We start from the raw sequence: 15351 nt of genomic DNA, 5'->3' as shown, positions 1-15351 counted from the left end.
GTACATTCGCCTAGTACACATATGATGTGAAAATCTTGCAATTTATTGTTGATTTTGTGCAAGTATGACTAAGTATAATCGGCCACATGAGGGGAATTATTGTGCATGCATTCGGTTAGAGGCAAGCTTAATGATGCCTATTCTTGACTTAGGTAATCGGCTACCTTGTTGTGAGCTAAGGCCGAATGTGTGCGTAATTAAAGAAAATTGACTAAAGTGCTTAGTTATGTGATGTTGAGTCAATGATATGTGTATTCGGCCAAGGCTAGCAAGCGAGACTTTAATGAATTGAATTTGTTTGAATTAGCTCAAGAGCTTAGAGGGCCACAATTGGATAAGGGGAAGGAAAAAGTGATCGATTAGCCGTCGAAGCCGTTCGACAACATCCGAGGTAAGTCCTCAAGAAATGACCCTACTCGAATTATGTGAATGAAATATGGATGTGTAATGATTATTGATTTAGGTGTGTATGATTATTTGAATGATACCCGGGCTAAGTCCCGAAGGCGATTATGCAAGTGATATGTTTGTGTTTGAGCCTTAGTAACGAAAATGAAACATGGATGTGTAATGATTATTGATGTATGTGTGTGCATGAGCAATTGAATGATATCCGGGCTAAGTCCCGAAGACATTTATGCTAGTAATTATACCCGGGCTAAGACTCGAAGGCATTCGTGCAAGTTGTTAAATCCGGGCTAATACCCGAAGGCATTTGTGCAAGTCGTTCTATCCGGGCTAAGACCCGAAGGCATTCGTGCATGTGGTTATATCCGGTTGTATTCCGAAGAAGCTTGGGCTGAAGGTGAGCGTTGGTTGCTGTAATAAATTTAATTAGTACGCTCGAAAAGCCCAAAGGAAAAGGTATGTTTATATGTGCATTGGAAAAAGTCGATATGTTTGAGTAACATTCGTTCAATCGACTAACGAATTTTCAGCTATTGAATTGGTCGATATCTTGTGAAAGTATACAATGATGAAGTGTGAAGTAAGTATGATTATGTGAATGTGTATTAATGAAATGGTTCATTTGGCTATGTGAATGTAATGCTTTAGTTAAAGCTGATTTTATTGCTTGAGACTTACTAGGCATAAAAAATGCTTACCCCGTTGCTTTGGCTCTCTGTTTTATAGATTTTGCTCGTTAGCGATCGGATTCGGGATCATTAAAGTCGAAGTCATCTACACTATCAAAGCCTCCTTTTGGGTATAATTTTGGTTGAACTTTGAAATGGCATGTATAGGACTACCCTATTGTAGAAGGTCATGTACCTTTCGGTTTTATGTAGCTTGGATAGCCATGCGAAAATGGCTTATATCGTTGTTAGTATAATTCTATAATCGTTTGTATGATGATCATTATGGGGTATGGAATGGTTTTGAAAAGATTAGCCATTGGAATGGTTAATCATGATCACACTTGTGCTATGTATGCAAAAAGGGCCAATTGAATCGTGGAAATCATGAAATAGGTAAAGGTTACCTTGAAAACAGATGCTGGCAGCAGCAGTGGTATGGTTTTGAAAAATCACCAAAATTTGTAGGAATGGTATTAAATAGTGAATAAGTTATGTAAATGTACCTTTATGAGTCTACTTTCATATGGAAGAAACGAAACGGTCATAGGAGTTACTTGTTAAGAGATATTAAAGTTATTGTGAGACAGGGCCAGAACGGTTTCTGGGCCCCCTGTCGCGACTTTAAAAATTTGCTATAATTTATCCAGAAAGAATTAGAAGTCATGTCTTATATGTGCAGATTATATTTTGAGTCTAGTTTCATTAGAAACAAACGGCACCAGTATTAAAGCCTTGTACAAAGAGATATTCAAGTTGTAACGCGCAAAGATCAGCGTAGTCGACCCCTGTAACATGGGTGACTTTAACTAATAAACTGTACCAATTGGCCCAACCAAAAATTCTAGAAATAAATCCATGGATGGATATATGAGTCTAAATTCAGGGAAAATTTACGGAATCAGTTTCTGAGTTTTGAAACTCAAGATATGATTTTTAAGGCAACGGTGACGCAGTTTTCCAGCCTATCTGGAAATGTCGAATTGGTCGGTACTTTAAGAGGATTTAGCTCGTTAACCCCTCGCGTCAGACACCGGCGATGGTCTCGGGTTCGGGGTGTTACAGCGAGCGGAAGAGTGTGTGCCGAATTAGAATTCTTGCTTCTCAAGTTCGGCTTTGATTAGCATGTTTATTCCCTTTTCGAGTTTTTGCCAATTTTTCTTTCTGCTTCTTTTCACTTCCTTGTTTGAGGCCGAATATTACTTTGACCATTTGGGTATCTTTTTCTGTGTTTTGATATTTTGTTCTCCCTTTTCGACCATTTTCCTCATGTTTGCCGATTTCCTTTTCTTTCTCTACTCTTATACCTAACGTGCTCTCCCTTTCGATCTTTGGCCAAATACCCTTCTCTCCTCCCTCCATCAATTTTTGTGTCGGCCAAATACTTCCTCTTTTATTCTTTTCTCTTCTCTTCTCTCCCTCTCTCTATTTTATTTCGGTTTTGTCAATTGATCTTCGACCAATCGATGGGTGCACGGTTCTTCTATGTTTTCTCTTCCTCTCTTTACCGTAATAATCTTCCTTCTAATATTTCCTTTGCTGCCATTTATTGCTAGGAGTGTATTGGTACTAGCCTTTGCCTCTGCGGTATCGTGTGATCATTGAGTGTAGGTCGATTCCTTCTAACTCCTATTCTCAGTTGTACACCTTTGGCAAGTTGTTATGCGCTTGGTTCAGACTTTGTGCGTGTACAGTTATAGTTAATAAGTTTCGTTGGGATACAGGTAATCGTTAAAGGGCTCGTAATCAATCTCTTGTGACGGGTAAAGGGGCGCAAGCCTAATTGGTTAACAAAGGCAAGGGGTAATCTATCTTTTAGATAAATATTATTAGAGGGGTCATTTTAACCCTATCGTGTAGATACTAATGGTATAGTTTGATTGGATCTAGGTTGAAGTGCTCAAGAGGGGTGTTCGCAAGCAAGGTGTGTAATCTCTATTCCAACTATGGAAATCGGCAAAAGCTAGAATAAGTGAATGTTGACGCTACACGAGTGTATGCTCACTCGTGTGGTAGTCCGTGTGACTAAACATGGGCGTTTGATCGTGGAGGCCATCATGAGCGATTTCATGAGCTTAGGCCATAATGGGCCTTATTGGGCTGTGTGGGCTCCACATGGGTGAATCTCATGAACGTGTGGGAAATATTGGGCTAGATTGTGTAATCTACAAGGCCAAGGCTATTTCTAGGCTATGTAGGCCACATAGATGTGTGGGCCCACATGGGCCCGCATAATGGGCCTTAGGCCTATTTTTACCGATGGACTCTTAAGGTTGCACGGGTAGTCCAAGACGACTGTGGACCTACTGTTGGGTCAGTAAGTGTACTTGGAACCCTAATTGATAAAATGACTGTTATGCCCCTATGAGATATATGATTATATTTGAGCATGCCACTTTAAAAATATTGAATACACGTATGATATTATGACACGACATGACATGATGCATGATATGTTGCATGAGGATGGGTTTTATTATGATTGGAGGAAGTGTACTGTACTAGCAGCTCTGCTGCAAATACTATTTAGTTCTGCAATCGGTACTACTTAGAGTGTAGGGATGGGTGGGTTGATTATATCATCCCATGGAGTACAGGGTTGGACGGAGATGGAGTGTAGAGGCTGGTTGGGTAGGATCTTTGATTACATATCTGTACTGTCACTAAAATGGGCTTTGACCCAAACTGATACTGATACTGTAATGGGCTAAGGCCCTAACTAATACTGAATTGTCACTAGATTGGGCTTAGGCCCAAACTGTATTTACTCACTATTTGTTTTTTTAATATGGGATTACACACTGAGTTTCTCATAACTCACCCATCTGTTTATTTGTACAGGTAATCCCCAGTCTTAGGGTGGATCGATGCTGTGAGGGACTCAAAGGTGGCCACACAATCGCACGTTTTTCTGTATTTGAGTTTTAAGATATAAGTAATTTTATTTTGGGTATTTTTATGTAATAAGGCCTATTTGGATTTTATTTTTAATTTGGGATTTTAATTTACTTTGGTTATAACTGTTAGTATTAAGAACTCAAGTTTTAAAAAGAAATAATGTTTTTACAAAGTAAACGCAAGAACGCAATCGATTTAGAAAGCTTCCGCTATACAACGATATCTTGACGTTCAACAAGTTTTCAAAGTAAATACCATTTGATAGGGTCGCAAGTTTAAATGAATGACATATTTCAAAATCATTAATAAGATCACACAACAAAGTTAAATTTGGAAAGGGTTTTTCAACGATATCACACTTTGCGAAAAAAATACTTCAATGTGACATCACCAGATTCGACCATAACGTCCAGGTCGGGTTTAGGGTGTTACAGGTTTTTTTTTTTACAACTATGCGTAAGATTTACTCATCAATATCTTCCTTGAATCTCTTGCCTCTGAACCAGCCTTTCTCTTTTCTTTGCTAAGATCCTCGGCTTTACAAGCCCTCTCAACCAGTACTACAAATTCCTTCAATTCAAGTATCCTGACTAACAGCTTTATATCTTCATTCAACCCGTTAACAAACCGTTTACACATTATTTCTTCAGTAGATACATGCTCTCGAGCATATTTGCTTAAATGTACGGACTCTCTTTCATACTTTGTCACTGTCATCCGACTTTGTTTCAACTCTAGAAACTCTTTATGTTTCTGATCGAGAAATCTTTGACTTATGTACTTTTTTCAGAACTCGGTCTGAAAGAATTCCCAAGTAACCCGTTCTTTAGGAACCACCGATGTCAACTTTTTCCACCAATGATATGCATTATCTCTAAGCAAAGATACCACACATTTGATACATTCTTAAAGAGTACAAGATAATTCCTCGAATACTCAGATTGTATTCTCAAGCCAAAACTCAACTCTCTCAGCATCATCATCAACTGCAGCCCGAAACTCTTCAGCCCCATGTTTCTGAATCTTATCAACAGGTGACCTACTCACTCTAATCGGATCTATTACTTGTGGCACAATTGGGATTTGTTAAAGAACAGGTGGGGGTGGAGGTTGTTGAGTAGCCAGATTCATTCAAACGAACTTCGTGAACCACTCACTCATCATTTGGAAGAAGGCTTGCTTAGCCTCCCCCCTTAGCTACTTGACATAGGCCTTGAGCCTGCCGGCACTGCCCTTTGAGCGGGAGCGAGTGCAATACTTTCAACATCGTCAGCTATTGCTCGTTCGGGATCCATTTGCTATATAAAAATACATTTTAACTGTCAGGAATCATTACACTATTACAATTTATATATATGACATATATAGCTAGACTCTCACATGCTACGTTAGTTATAGAATTGGCTAAACTGTAGCTCTGATACCAATTAAATGTAACACCTCTAACTCAGATTAAATCGCTAGAATAGGGTTACAGTGTTTAAATCTTTCTAACATAAATCATACATTTATACAATCATAATCAAAATCCATTCATCTCAATCACATTGTCCCTTGTAAGGTCCTACGAAACCTTAAAACATGCTTAGAAGTGGTTCGCGACTAAACCGATAACATTTGCAAATTTTGGGAGACATAGAAAATTTTCTTTGATTTAATGGTCACACGCCCGTGTGAACAGGCCGTATGCCTCACACGGCTACCAGACACGCCCGTGTCACTGGCCGTGTGAAAACAGGGCATACATACTGACTTGCACCACACGGCCAAAGACACAGGTGTGTCTGGTAGCCATGTGAGGCACACGGCCTATTCATACGGATGTGTGACCATTAAATCAAAGAAAATTTTCTAAGTCTCCCAAATTTTGCAAATGTTATCGATTTAGTCCCGAACCACTTCTAAGCATGTTTTAAGGTTTCGTAGGACCATATAAAGGACAATGTGATTGAGATGAACGAATTTTGATTATGATGGTATAAATGTATGATTTATGTTATGGTTGATCGGTAATGCTTCGTAACCCTATTCTGGTGACAGATACCAGTTAGGGGTGTTACAATTAAACATGATTTTTGAGGTAATTTGAAGAAATTCGAATTTCACCATCTTCTTGAATTAGTTTTCTAGCTTTTTGTGAAATTGATTTAAATGTGAAACTGATGCTTACTTTATGTGTATTTGGACTAGTATTGATGTTTGGAAGTCATTAGGAGGGCTGGAGAGATTGATTTTGTAAGAAATCGAGTTTTCGACTTGATGTTACAAATTTGGTAAGGTATCTTTGTGAATGAAATTCAATTAGCATAGTTAATTAAAAATTATTTTTAATATAGCATTGGAAAGGTGGAAATGTCTACTTTACCTCTATTAAAGCTCTAAATCTTGAAGAGGACAGAGATAACTAGAATTGAAGCTCGAAGTTGCCTTGTTGATCATTTATTGTGATAGAACAAAATTGTGTGGTGAGTGTTCCTAAGGGCAATTTGGTAAATTGACCCTTAATTATGTTTAATTAGTACCTTAATTAATGATTAAAATTAATTATTTATGGATGAATGGTTGATTTTGCAAGATTGGTATTAAATGTGAAAAAATTGACTTTGTATTGAAGAATAAAGGTAAGTGAGTTTTTGAGTGGTGTTGTGCTATTTAATGAGATTAATTTTAAGGATGATTTTAAGCATGTATGCTAAAATTTTTTATCATGATATGTTGGTGTTACAATTGGTAACTGATTATGGGAAATTGATGAATGAATTACTTAATTTAAATAGATGCTAAATGACTATGTTACAAGTTATATATAATCATTTTGTCACATTAAATTGAGCACAATAATGATTGCTTTATATGCTATGTTTGATAGAATATATTGGCAACATGCATGGTGGATCCATTGGATACAGTTGGCATGTCATAGGATTTGTCGGTACTCACCTTTATTTGTGACATTGTGACCATATGGCTCTAGGTGGACTACTTTGTTTGGAGTAGATAAGGGAATGTTGAGCATGAGTCTCCACTCAATGGGTTGATCAAGGCACTATAAGGGAGCACATGCTTCGGCCTGCTCAACTCGGTGGACTATATTTGATATTTGTGGGAGTTCGGAGATCCATTTATCCGATGTATGGTCACCCGGTTAAGCCATGAATAATTGATTTTTGGTATTGAAGATGCTTGTGGAAATTAAATTGGCATGTTTAATTATTTTTAGCTGAACATTTGTGGGTGATTGGTTGTGAATTAAGCATGAATTGGATGTAAATTTACTTTTTTGTATTAATAATAACTGAGCTTTTTAAAGCTCACACTCTCACATTCGTGCAGATAATCATCGGGATTAAGGAGCTGAGCAGTCTAGCAAGAGAGTTCTAAGAGATTTAGGCTTGGTAGAGACTTTATTACACATTTTTTGTGATTGTAATCGGGCATTGTGGAACTCCTCAGAATTAGTTTAATTTTGGTTGTAATTGGACTGTGGGCATTGGACATTTTATTTTGGATGGTTTTATAATAACTTTAAAGAATGTTTGAGTTAATTATTGAATGATTTACTGTGCTTTGTTGCTTGATAACATGGTGATTGATAATACAGTGTGTGGAGCATAAAATTTTTACTAACGTTTGAATAGATGAAGCTTCCACGGAGTGGTTTACTAGCAACTAAGGTACGCCATTTGTTTGATTTATTTGGTGTTGGTTATGCATAAAATTAATTGCCTAATTCTATTTAATTAAGGCTTACTTGATTTCCATATATTCAATTGAAGGTGTATATTTATATATGTTAATTAATAGTAGTTAAATCATGTTTAATTGGTTCTTAAAATATGAAAAATCAAGTTTTAGAACAAGTTTTTTTGCAAAAATAGGTGCAATGGTTTTTACACAGGCGTGTCAGGGGTTGCACACGGGCGTGTGGGAAAGTGACATGAGCATGTGGAAACTGGTGCTATCACGCACAAGCGTGTAGGATTTCCCCACAGGCGTGTGCAATCTTTCTAAAAGTTTTGCACAGTATTAACACAAGCATTTAATAACACATGGTCTAGGAGGCACGGTCGTGTGGGTTTTTGGGGGTTTAGATTTTTGTCATTTTAAATTGGTATTATAATTTCTTTTAAGTTACGATTTAGTCCTGAGAATTGATAGTCTAATTAGATTCCTAGATGACAAGGAAACTTTGTATAAATTTAGGATTAGTCTTGTAATGGGTAAAATTTGATAGAAACACACTTAATTTGTAAATTGGAATAGGTTCTGATAGTTGGTATTTATTACAATTTAGTCCTTAATAGTAGGAATTGAATTAGACATAGCAAACGAACTCAATTTAAGCTAAAATTTTTAGGCTTGCATAATTTTAACTAAAAGAAGGTTGGTAAACTTTTAGATCTAAAATTGGGTTAGTTTTACCATAGATGGTAAAATGATGAAAATGCCCTTAGGTTAAATTACCTAGAAAAAGTTTAAAATTGACTCGTAATTTGCTTCTGCGTTAATAAATAACTAATATTTAGATAAGATTGAGGTGTTATAAGGTCGAGGTGTGTCTTTGGTGTTCGTTAGCTGGAGAGTCACTTAGGTGGCTAATGTAACGCTTCGAATTCAAACCTGTCAGTCTCGGTTGGGTTTGGGGTGTCACACTCTCCACCACATTCTCAGGTGAATAACCATCCAAATCACTGATTCCTCCATTTGTTAATCCAACTGGTTAACAATTAGTGCGTGGGCATGGAGAACCACAAGCAACTGTTGTGAATTCTCTTATGATGTGCAAGTGTTCATGTAACACCCCAAACTCGGCCCAGTTGTTATGGCCGAATTTGGAAAGCTACATTGGGCACCGGAATGGCCCCAAAAAACTTTCTTGATTTCAATTATACTTTTTAAACCATTTGTGCAGTTCATTCAAAACTGGTAAAATCAAATTTTAACTTTATTTTCAATCTCATTTTAAAAACCATTTGTCCACGAAAATGGCCAAAATAAACTTTTGAAATTTTGAAAAGAATATTTTAAAGCTATTGGCTTATAAATTCAAAACAATGAAATAAAGTGTTTATTTTAATTTCATAAAAACCGTGAGGATTTCATGAATCGAAATAAATAATATCTCAATTATAAAAATTCAATAATTTATTCAAAATTATTTCGGATTTTGAATCATACTTCTAAATCAATTGTCTTTTTATTCAAAATTAGAGAACTTAGTTATTAAGTAAATAAAAACATATTAACTTCATAAATCAAATGTCTTTAGAAAACTCATTAGTAAACATTAGTAATTCGAAAACTAAGCCTTATTTTATTAAAAACTAATTTTTGGAAATACAACGAAAAAATATGTTATTAATGATTCTATTTTAAAAGCGAGTTTCAATCGAAATCTTATCAAAATACTAATTTATGCAATTTTAAAACTTGATGTCATCAAGTAATTTATGTAAATCAAAATGAAAAATCCTCAAAATAAAGTCCTATAAAGTTATTAAAACAAACCCAATTCAAAGTCCATAAAAATCCATAAATTGATATAAAGTCCATAATTTATTAAAAAGTTCCCTTCAGAGAGCATCACAAAAAATCTGCATCCGAGTCCCAATTATGAGGATTACTTGAAACATACATATAAGATGGGTGAGCTTACAAACCCAGTGTGAGATCATCACAAATATAATCGCATACATCTCAAAATATCAATCTCAACATATCAATCATCATAATAATCACAAGTTCTAACATTGATACTCATGCATGAACATGTCAATGCATATTTTAAAATGATGCACCTTTTATAAAATTTCCAACCCATCTCCGCAACACACCAATATCAAGTTCCCTATAACCGTCCATCCAGTAACACACCATTTGTTGACAAGACACCACATAATTGCCGATAAACAGCCACATAACACATTATGGACAAGCCATGTAACACCCCGTACCCGAGACCGTTGCCGGAGTCGGACACGAGGGGTTTGCAGACTTAAATCACTTGCTTTCACAGTCCATTTTAAAAATTTCCAGGCAGTTGGCTAACTGCGTCACTGTCACCTTAAAAATCATATCTTGAGTTCCAAAACTCAAAAATCAGTTTCGTAATTTTTCCCTGAAACTAGACTCATATGTCCATCTACATATTTTTTTCTAGAATTTTTGGTCAGGCCAATTAGTACAGTTTATTAGTTAAAGTCTCCCCTGTTACAGGGTTCGACTACACTAACCTTCTTGGATTGCGACTTAGATAACTCCTTGTACAGGGCTTAAATACTTATGCCACTCATTTCTAATGAAACTAGACTAAAAAAGGAATCTATAAATATATGGTATGACTTCTAATTGTCTCTGGTTAATTTATAGAGAATTTCCAAAGTCAGATCAGGGGATCCAGAAACCGTTCTGGCCCTGTCCAACGAAAACTTTAACATCTCATAATATACTGTTCATATGAACATTTCGTTACTTTCCTATGAAAATAGATTCATCAAGGTTCGATTACATAATTTATTCACTATTTAATTCCATTCCTTCTATTTTTAGTGATTTTTCACATCCACATCACTGCTACTGCCAGCATCTATTTTTAAGGTAAACTTTACCTATTTCATGATCCTCCATGGATCAACTAGAGTTTGTCATACATATACCAAAAGTGATCATGAATAACCATTCCCATGGCTAACCGTTACCAACATTTCCATGCCTCTCGACGGACAACATACAAAACTATTATAATGCTATGATCAAAGTATATTTAAGCCATTTTCGCATGGCTATCCAAATTTACACAAAACCGAAGGGTACATGACCAACAACAAAGGGTAGTCCTATACATGCCATTTCAAAGTTCAACCAAAAGTATACCAAAAGGGGCTTTGATAGTGTGGGCGACTTGACTTCAAAATCCCGAGTCCGATAGCTGAAGAACCAAAATCTATAAAGCAGAGAATTAAATAAGCGGAGTAAGTATTAAATGCTTAGTAAGTTTTGAGCAAAGAATTTAAGCACATCCAAGTATAGCATTCATATAACTAAGCGGATAATTCCATATATACATATTCTCAAATCATTCCTACTTCACATTCCAACCCCTATATTCATACATAAGGGATCATCTTAGCCAAATACCGGAAGCTCATTACTCGATTGGCGAATATTATTCGAAGGAACCAACTATTCCAATGCACATCTGAAACATACTCATTGTTGGGATTTTACAAGCGTATTAACTGAAATTTTACAGCAAGATCGCTCATTCCCGAATCATGTACCTTGAATTTAACGGATATAGCTACTCGTTCAAATGCCTTGAGGACATAGCCCGGTTATAGTAACTTCGCACAAATGCCTTGGGACTTAACCCGGATTTAGTGACTCGCACCAATGCCTTGGGCTTAGCCCGAATTAGTAACTTGCACAAATGCCTTGGATCTTAGTCCGGTATAGTCACTTAGCACAAAGCCTTGGGACTTAGCCGGACATCATTCGAATAACCATGCACATTTATCAATAAATCATGACACATCCGTATTTCATTTTCATTACCAAAGCTCAAACACAAGACACTTATCACACTTGCAATTTCGGCTCAATAGCCACATACAAAGAGCATGATTTTGATTTGCTTAAAACATGATCTAATCAAATCATAATCTAAGTTCCATTACTCGAAAACTTACCTCGGATGTGGTCGAACGATTTAATGGCTATTCGATAACTTTTCCTTTCCTTATCCAAGCTGTGGTCCTCTAAGCTCTTGAGCTAATTCAAACAAAATTTAACTTATTAAAGTCTCATTATGCTAGCTTATGGCGAATATGACAAGGAGTTTAATAGGTCATATGGCCCCCTTTAGCTCAAACACACAATGGTCATGCATTTTTAATCACATTAAGCAATTTAACACAATTCATTTGAACATCAAAAGAGAACCTCAAGGTACTTAGCCCATATATACATTAGGCATTAGAGCCACATATATATGGAAATCATGAATCAAACTCAACATTTTAGCCCCACTCTCTTTTAGCCGATTATCTAAGCCAAGATAAAAGCATCAATATGCTTGCCTCTAACCGAACACACATACAACACAAATCTATTTCATGTGGCTGAATATGCATTTCTAGGTTGAGGCCGATTATATGCTTAATACTTCCTACAAATATGGTTACTTGTATTGACTACATGCCATTTTGTTTCAAATTCAAAACTCGGCTAATACACACATACACACTAGTAAATCAAACACTAACATTTGCTCTTCACCTTACTACCATTTCTCATCCAAATAACGTGAATAACAACCATATTTCTCCTCTACTTTCTACCAAGGCCGAATTGTGACACCCCTAACGTGACCCTAGTCGGAGAGTGGTTTCGGGACCACAAAACCGAGTCACAAGAATAATTAGGTGTTATATTCTGTGCTTATTGTATGTGGAATTTGTATGCGTAAATATTTCGTGCCTTGATTTTATTAATTAGGTGCTAATTCATAAGAAAGGACCCATGTGTTAGGACTTGAAAATGTGATAGGTGAATTTTTAAGTGGCCAAATAATGCATGAAGTAAAGACATGAGGATTTGCATGTCAATTTAGCCAACTATAGGAAGTGGCCGCCATGGTAATGAAGATGGGCTAAAGAAAACATGTCTTGAACATGTTTTGTTAATGGTGGATGTTAGAAATAATAAAATAAAGAGCATGGGCAAAGGAACATGTTCCAAACATGTCTAGTTAATGGATCATGTTAGAAAGAATAAAGAAATGGAGAAAAAAGGGGAAATAATGAACAAAAAAAAAGAGTGTGGATGCCCCCCTTTGTTGTCGTGAGTTGTAGAGAAAGAAAGAAAAAAATTTTTGTTCATCCATTTTTCTCTTCTTTGGCCGAAAATACTAAGGAAAAAGGAAGGATTTTTGCTTCATGCTTGGTTTAGAAGAGAACTAGAAGGAGATTTGGCTATACTTGCATCAAGATTAAGGTATGTTTGAGGTTGTGTCATGAGATTCATGCTTGTTTTGGTTGCTAACTTGATGTGCATGTTAGCCATGGTTCAAATCCTTGTTATGCCATGAAAATGGTATTTGGCCAAGGTTGATATTGTGTTAAAGCCATTGCATGCTAAATGTGAAGCTTGTTGATGATGCATGTAATGATGGATTGACTACTCTTGAAATTTCTTTTTAGTATTCTTGAGTAGGACATTGAATTCTTTGTTTAACCATGACCGAAGTTGAAAGAGTATGGTTGTGATGTATTCGCCATGGTGCATTCATGAGCATGATTTATGCTTGTTACTTGATTGGTAAAATTTGTGTTTGGATGGGTATGAACCCCTTGAGATTGACCTTGCACCTATATGTGTATACATGTTTGCACATGATGTATTGGCATGACATATATACTATTTCAAGGTATATATTTGCTTGTGATGATGTTTGGTTATGAAGTACATGAGAGATGTGTATTGAGCTACAATATGTAATCGTTAGTTAGTAAAATGCATGCTGTTTTGTGTGGTATTAAGTGCATAATTGGCCTCAACATGGACATGCATATTCGGCCACATGAGGGGAATTTGGTGTGCATGCATTCGGTTAGAGGCAAGCATATTGATGCCTATTCTTGGCTTAGAAAATTGACTAAGAGGAATATTAACTAATGTGTTGAGTTCGATTCGTGATTTCGTACATATGCGACTTTGATGCCTAATGAGCATATATATTGGCTAGGCATCTTGAATTCCTCTTCGATGCTCAAATGATAAAACCAATTTATTTGTTAAATTAAGCTCAAGAGCAAAGGGAGCTAAATCCGATAAGGGAAGGAAAAAGTCATCGAATAGCCGTCGAAATCGTTCGACCACATCCGAGGTAAGTTTTGAGTATCGAAACTTAGATTTTGATTCGATTGAATGAAGTAATAAGCAATCGAATTTGTGCCTTTGTATGTGGCCATTGAGCGAAATGATATTTTGCTAAGTGAATTGTGCATAAAAGTTGTGTTATGAAATTGAAACAAAGATGTGTATGAATGTTCGAGTGATATCCTGGCTAAGCCGAAGGCAATTGTGCAAATTGTGATATCGGGCTAAGCCCAAGGCAATTTTGCGAGTTATGATATCCGGCTAAGCCGAAGGCAATTGTGCAAATTGTGATATCCGGGTTAAGTCCGAAGGCCTTTGTGCGGGTTACCATAACCGGGCTATGTCCCGAAGGCGTTTGAGCAGTAGCTATATCCGGATAAACTCGAAGGTATGTGATTCGAGATCTTTGAACTTGCTGTAAAAATTTTCAGTTAATACGCTTGTGAAATTCCCAACAACAAAGATGCGTTTCGTGTGTGCTTTGCACACTATGAGTAAGTGTATGTGCGTATTCGCTCCAATGATAAATGAATTATCGGCCTTGACTAAGCCGTTATTAGTGTATGAATATAAGAGTTGGGATTGTGAAGTAAGCATGTCTTTGAGAAATTGTGCATATGAATTATTGTTTAGCTACTTGAATGCTATGCTTTGGTTGTGTGTATATTATGGCTCGAAACTTACTAAGCATAAATTGCTTACTCCGTTTCTTTGTTTCTCTGTTTATAGATTTTGCTCGTTAGCGATCGGATTCGGGATCATAGAAGTTGAAGTCAACCACACTATCAAAGCCCTTTTTGGTACTCCTTTAGTCGAGTTTTGAATATGGCATGTATAGAACTACCCTCGGTTGTTTTTAAGTACTTTGTGATGTATATGTGTGCGGCCATGCGAAAATGGTTCGTAAAAGTGGAGTATGGAATTTGACCATATGTGGTTTGTAATTATATTTGGTTTCATGATGTGATTATGGTTTGGAATGAGAGAGTTGGTCACATGATCAGCCATTGGAATGGCTAAATATGATCATATGTTGGACCTAAGTATGACTATAGTTGGTCCATGGGAACTACAATATAGGTAAAGCCTACCTTAAAAACAGATGCTGCCAGCTGCAGTGACGTGGATGTGGAAAATCACCAAAATTTGTAGGAATGGTTTTAAATAGTAAATAAATTATGCGATCGAACCTTGACGAGTCTATTTTCATATGAAAGTAACGAAACGATCATATAAATAGTATACCGAGAGATATTAAAGTTCTCGTGAGACAGGGCCAGAACGGTTTCTGGGTCCCCTGTCGCGACTTTAAAAATTTACCATAAATTATTCAGAATGAATTAGAAGTCATTACTTATATGTAAAGATTACTTTTTGAGTCGAGTTTCATTAGAAACAAACGGTATCAGTATTGAAACCCTGTACAGAGAGATATTCAAGTTGTAACGCGCGAAGGTCAGTGTAGTCGACCCCTGTAACATGGGTGACTTTAACTAAT

Source organism: Gossypium arboreum, chromosome 1, assembly GCF_025698485.1.
Source record: "Gossypium arboreum isolate Shixiya-1 chromosome 1, ASM2569848v2, whole genome shotgun sequence".
Classification (NCBI taxonomy): Eukaryota; Viridiplantae; Streptophyta; class Magnoliopsida; order Malvales; family Malvaceae; genus Gossypium; species Gossypium arboreum.
This window is presented reverse-complemented; position numbering follows the sequence as displayed.